This window comes from Triticum aestivum, chromosome 7D (assembly GCF_018294505.1).
Source record: "Triticum aestivum cultivar Chinese Spring chromosome 7D, IWGSC CS RefSeq v2.1, whole genome shotgun sequence".
NCBI classification, from domain to species: domain Eukaryota; kingdom Viridiplantae; phylum Streptophyta; class Magnoliopsida; order Poales; family Poaceae; genus Triticum; species Triticum aestivum.
Genome location: NC_057814.1, coordinates 635,964,112 through 635,970,574, shown reverse-complemented (window position 1 = coordinate 635,970,574; position 6,463 = coordinate 635,964,112). Strand labels below are relative to the sequence as shown.

Below are 6,463 nucleotides of genomic sequence, written 5' to 3'. Positions count from 1 at the left end.
GGAATTGTTTTACACTCGTTTTGACATCGAACATATAAATCATGTTATGCTACCCACATAGTGAGCGGCATTGCAATTTCAAACTCATCTGTCTCGCACGATATGCCTTGTTGTCCACTGACAGTGTACTCCCTGGTAAACATCCGGGTGTTCGTTTTTCTGTACGCTGTGTGCTTCAGTTACAGTGGATGACAGCTGGGCCAGACTCCCGCACAGGCCTGCTGTTGCAGTCACATTGAGTGTGTGTGCGTTGGTTCGCCTGGAAAAGAGGGGTGGACCGCAGCGATCGTGGGCTGCAGGGCGTGCGGTCAAAACCTAGCCCCCAATCCCGTTCCACCATGAGCCTCACGCCTCGCTCCATCTCCGCCCGTGCGCTCCGCCACCGCCGCTGCCATACCGCTCCTCCTCCCATTGGTTTCTCTCCTCTTCTAGCTGCCTCTCCTCCAGCCGCATCGTCGACCATCTTCCTACCTCTTTCTCCCGTCCCCGCAAGGCAGTGCCTCCCCACGTTATCGATGCGGCGTTGCCGTGCATGGTGGTTTCAGATCAGGCGCAGGTCGCAGCCATGTAGTTAAGGGGCGGCGTGGTTTCTCTGATGCATATGGAGGATTGGGGGAGGGTGAGCATGACGGACATGTGGGAAGCCGCAACAAGCCTGGAGCTGCAGCGGCGCTCGCGTCAAGGTGGTGTGGAGCCGTTATTCACTACCCACCGCTGGTTCCGAATTCATCCCTCAACCCCAGTTTAGGTTGCACATCTTTGGCGCCCATCTTCCTCCCAGCTTTTGCCTTTTGATTCATCGGTTATTTGGTAATCTTATTTTGATTTATCAAATTTTCCTTTTTCTGAAAAAGGTGTATAGATCAAACTAAGAAGAGAAGAGGAAGGATGTTGTGGAAGAGTGAAGAACAAGGTGAACTTTTATCTTGGGCACCCATCTTCTTACTCCCAGCTTTTGCCTTTTGATTTCATCGGTTATTTGATAACCTTATTTTGATATCTCAATTTTCTGTTTTTTCTGAAAAAGATATGTGCATACCAGGAAGCATGTTGATGAAGAGTGAATAACAAGGTGAACTTTCTTTTGTGGACTTTATCTCTGGCACAATACGCGGGGACTCAGGTGACAATGAGTAGGTGTATTTCGTCCAGACTCGTGTTCTTCTTGTTCATGTCGTGTTCCTACCATGTTAGTATGTGACCCTCAACCTGTTCGATATGGTGAGTTGCAAGATAGCGGGAGGATGCCGGTGGCAGCGGAAAGAGCAGGCCGGTGAGGAGGGAAAGCAACACGGGAATGTATATATTTCTTCACATGAACTTCACTATTTTGCAACATGTATTCCATTTTCACGGATTATTCTTTTGTACTTTTGTTTTTATCTAATCCATTCCAACCTTTTAACTGATGATGTTTGATTCACTACTATTTTGGTTGATGATAGATTAAGAAGGATATGATTATGAAGCTTGTGCTTCTTCCAATATGCCCTCAGTACTCTATATCAACAAGTGAGTCTAGCAGCCGCATTCTCCGACGCTTTATATATTTTCATGGATAGGGTTTGGGTGGCCTGATGAGAGCAGCCCAGTGTCTGCACCTCTGCAGCCTCGCCAACGTTGATAGTCACAGGTACCATCTCTTTACCCCATCCAGTTCTTTCCTTCCATTTGATTCAGTTTCTTTTACAACTGAATCAAGTCTCGAGGTGGATGTGTGAGCTCTACACGAAGATCGGTCAGGACGATCTACGACTACAAGGCACCTAAAAAAATCCATACTTTCTAGGTGTTCTTGGGATGAACTAATGTGAAATCGTTCATCATCTAGCAGTTTCTATGTATGTGTATCCTTCAGATTTTGTGTTCCACACTGTTATCACTTATCTTAATGTCGAATATTTTAGATAGAGGTAATCATCACCGTATTTGTTGTTCCATACTATTACAGGTAAACAGTTGGATCAACTTCTCACTTGTATGCTCGGGCTGTTATTTTTCTTCACCATCTTAGTCATGAGATTATGCATGCCTCTTTAGGTAATGGAGAATAAATGTATTTTAGCTGGAGGTAAGTACCCAGATCAACTTTGATTTGTGTTCTTGCATGGCCCTTTTGTTTTACCTTTCAACCTTAGCATAGAAATAGGTCAGTTTCTCTTATTAACTTCTTGTGTTTGGATATATGGTTTTGAAAACGTATGCCATTGTTTTACAAAGATTGCCTGATAATTTAATCATATAGTTGAAATTTAGTAAAATATGTCCACTTCGTAGATATTGAGACGACCCACGAATAGAGTCGAATTATCTATGTTTTTGAGGCGATGTAGATTTCATCCGATCTCTCTATTCGTGCTTTGTGAGAAGATTTCAGCAAAGCTTTCTATTCATATAGTTATTTATTATGCGCTTAAAATTTTGTTCTAGCAGTCACCCCTTGGTGCTTAAATTAAGGTTCTCGGTTTTAGTGCTCTTCAGGTCCATGCATGATAATCAGTTTTTACTTTGTGTACCCTGTCTGTGGTGCGTGCCGTCTTGCAGCGTGGATAAACCTTTGATCTTGATTTTTTGTCAAAGGTGAGATCATACACTCTTTTCTTAAATGATTTACTTGCCTCCTTCCTACATGTTTTTCGCGACAGTTTCCTTGATACAGTAGATGAATGGTACGTTTAAATATGTTGTGCTTGATAGATCAGTATTCTTGCTTTGATTATTCATGCATTTTAGGAGAATATTTATGTACATATGGTTGTAAGTAATGTGTCCTTTTCTTTCCACCATGGGACGGACCATTCTGATCATTACCTTCTTTGCTTTAGAATATCATTACTGTTTTGTTGGCTCTTCATGTGTATAGTTTTGAAAAACTGCAGCAGCCGAACATCCACTTTATCCCATTATCTTCAGATATTACTGCTCTTATAATTGTTATGTCGCAAAATGCTATGTTTATATGATATATCAACAATCTGGTAATTCTTTTTTATTTTCCCTATTTGATTGGAATCCATTATTAGGTACTTGCCTCCCCTATTTTGTAATTCCATTTTAACCAGGACACCGATATGTTCACATAGTCACTCGCTGGAGTGAATAAATTTGAGGTTTTGTGATATTATACGCTAATATATTTTTTGTTTGTGCTTTGTTAAAAAAAATCATGTCGTGATTTAGTTTAGATCTATGCAGTCACAACCATATCTTCAGTTTAGGTCGCTATGAAATTTTATTTCCTCACCTAATAAGTGTGATTAGAAATTAATTTCAGGCTAGATTAACTATACGCATTGTACTCCTTATAAAACATTTTACTTTTATAGTAATATTTTATTTCTCTCTTCAGTTTTGTCAGCAAACACATCGAGACATTGGAAGAAGAAGACGTGGTGTACAAATAGTTGGCTTTACAGTCTGGCATTAAGCACCGGGGAGTTCCTTCTTTTGGTGTTGAGGTCACATTCATTTCAGATCCTGTGGATATTACCAAAATCCTGCCTTATGTTTGCACAATTGATAGTTTCTAACCTCAGAGGCTCGGCAGGTAATAAGTACACCACAGGATATGCAAATGCATTCTCTATATATTCGCTCATTCATGTTTTACATCTTACTCTCATGCTGGCATCCATTATTCTTATATGCATGTGGTTTCCTCAACCTGAAGTTAAATACAAGTTGGTCACTGAACAAGCTTATATCACTCAAAACATACTTGTGCAAAGGAGCTGGATTTGTTTAATTAGTAGCATTAAGACCAAATGTTGAATTAGGGTTGGCAGAACGTAATATTAATACTGTTTAGACTTATGTAACCTGCAGAAACATGCCCTGGATCGAACATAGTGGCGTATATAACCTCCATTATGTATGTTGTAATGCCTGTCTCCACTCACCATGAGAATGTCAGTATTAAATAGGCAATTTGGGGTCCTTGCTGATAGTCACTGATTATAGTTGGTAATGGCAGCTGATGAAGGTATACAGAATGATCAACTCAAGATGCCGAATTCGGTTCATGGTTCAGGCCTCAGGGTCGGCGGTCGCTAAGAAATACAAATATGTTCATCATTTCTTTCAATAGTGTCCCGACAGTGGTAGATAAATAAGATTGATAGGTTCTTTCTGTTGATATTTGTGCCTTTCCTGAGGTAGCACCATCTGACCACAAGGTGGCCATAGGACATGTTTTTGGTTTTGTCACTGGCAGCAACATCAAATCAAATAATTTCCCTTGGCTAGCACTGGTAATTGAAGCTCAAGATGCCAATGCTTTGGGGGATGCTTAATTAAATGTCGAGCTCGTGGATTCAGAGAACAGATTAGGCTTTAGTTCGGTTCAGATTCAGTAATTTCATATTATCACCCACGTCCAACGAACAGCACAAAGAGGGCATGGATGTACTATGCAAATGCGGTTGGCTGGCAGTTGGCTTACCTCGGCATCTTTGCCGCCGACCAGGAGACTACTCCGCAGCGGCCACGGCGAGAGAGGGGTGTAACTTGGCCATCTAGGGAGTCCTCAGTGGGGCCGAGTGCTGACTTTTAACAACAAATAACCATTAATTTTGCTCGGTTCATGGAAAAATTAGCACTAAATCCCTGTATCCGCCACTTGTCAAACATCCCTCTTATGATAATCTGAACAACGCAGCCAAAGCAATCCTTCGGATCACGTAGACTTTGTGGTCGACACAGTACTAATTCATTGAATGAATTTGTACATAACTTAACATCTTCCCCCAGTATTTCCCTTATCTTTTTTAGTATCTTACACACTGAATTATAGGTTGGTCCGATCTTTTGTATGGGGCAGGCTTCAGGCCAACGGAAGATGATTTACCGGGTGACTGCCGCTACAGGTCTTCGGGGCTCCGTGTGCCACCTGGGACATTTTGTATGAATTTTGGAGGTATACAATTCCATTATCTACAAATTAATTCCTTGCTTGCATATACATCACTAATTAACTTATAGATGGTTTATTCATTTTCAGATTCTCTGGTTGTTGAACATATACCAACTCCTCTTTTTTTTAATCCAGTATGATTCTTGATCCTACAAAATTGCAAGTTATTGCAGCTTTTCATGGTGTGGTCTCTGGTGTCACTTACTAAGCTTGACTGCAGTATGCACCTTTTAGAGTTTGCTGATGAGGTATGCAACCATTTGAGATTTGGGTATAAGCCTTCTATACCAATAGGTGTTCCCCCTTTCTGATCTGGTGGTGGCCTATATAGATTGTGCTAGATTCAAGGTCACTGCCCACTAAGAATTCTTATTCATCTTTGCTTCTAGGTCTATGGGACAAAATTGCTGAATGATTTTGGAATCCCCAGAGTTTACGTCCCCACGGTGAGGTTAGTAATTGGAATCCACACTTTCTGCGAACTCGGTTTGCTCTTTTCCTTTAAAGATTAGTACTGCTGCATAATGTTGTATTTTTTTATTGTTGAGGCTAAAGAATACCACTTATACATGTACATGATTGTACACCTCCTATACCTTCTAAATTGTGTGTTTATTTGGTTAATCAAGAAGCATCTAATTACATGTGTGGGTATGTTGAAAATATGTAAAACCCCTCTTCTTCTCGATACTCTACTTTTCTTTTGCAAACACATCTATGCCTGCACATCTATGCATGCTATTCACTACTACAGCTACGTTGGTGCTGCGGTTTAGAACTATATTGCCTAATACATGTTTATGGGTTATCATCAATACTATTGATCATCTTTGGCTTTGGACACTTTGTTAATCTTTGCACTTCCTCTCTACCTCTTGATGTGCATCATGGCGTGATATGCACTTCTCACTTATGTATTTTTCTTTCCGTTCTATGTTGCAGTTCTGGTCAAACCAATATCTTAGTATGCATGTTAGCGAGTTCATTTCTCGCATGGAGAAGGTCTCTCTCTCTTTTAAATTGTCAAGTTTGTTCTTGTATTCGGATGCTATAATTTATCCTATCCCTGTTTAGATTTATTTTTGTGTATGCTAAATTCTTTCTTTAACTTATATTACAGGGACCTCTGTTGTTTACCGAATGCATATTTTTTGCAGTGTTTGTTTGGAATTCTCATGGTGCATCTGCCTAGCTTGGATTCCTTTCGAGTTTACACTCCAATCAGTTGGTTTTTAGTATATCTGCATGTACCTAGGTTGTAGCAGCACCAACGTGTTGGAAATATGCCCTAGAGGCAATAATAAATGGTTATTATTATATTTCTTTGTTCATGGTAATTGTCTATTATTCATGCTATAATTGTATTGTCCGGAAATCGTGATACATGTGTGAATACATAGACCACAACCTGTCCCTAGTAAGCCTCTAGTTGACTAGCTCGTTGATCAACAGATAGTCATGGTTTCCTGACTATGGACATTGGATGTCATTGATAACGGGATCACATCATTAGGAGAATGATGTGATGGACAAGACCCAATCCTAAGCATA

At 40.5% G+C, this 6,463-nt stretch overlaps 1 long non-coding RNA gene across 14 annotated transcripts; it reads left to right on the top strand.

Annotated features, from left to right (window-relative positions):
• Nucleotides 1-344: 344 nt before the first annotated feature.
• LOC123167056 (uncharacterized) lies at nucleotides 345-6,243 on the top strand. 14 transcript variants are annotated; one of them, XR_006483770.1, is made up of 12 exons: nucleotides 345-748; nucleotides 855-913; nucleotides 1,028-1,123; nucleotides 1,234-1,299; nucleotides 1,446-1,841; nucleotides 1,952-2,580; nucleotides 3,350-3,547; nucleotides 4,793-4,915; nucleotides 5,000-5,160; nucleotides 5,302-5,363; nucleotides 5,855-5,914; nucleotides 6,070-6,243. It is a non-coding gene; the product is annotated as an uncharacterized lncRNA (long non-coding RNA). The 14 variants fall into 14 exon arrangements; XR_006483767.1 differs by having other exon boundaries at nucleotides 1,028-1,133; XR_006483768.1 differs by having other exon boundaries at nucleotides 1,028-1,133; nucleotides 1,234-1,339.
• The last annotated feature ends 220 nt before the right edge of the window (nucleotides 6,244-6,463 follow it).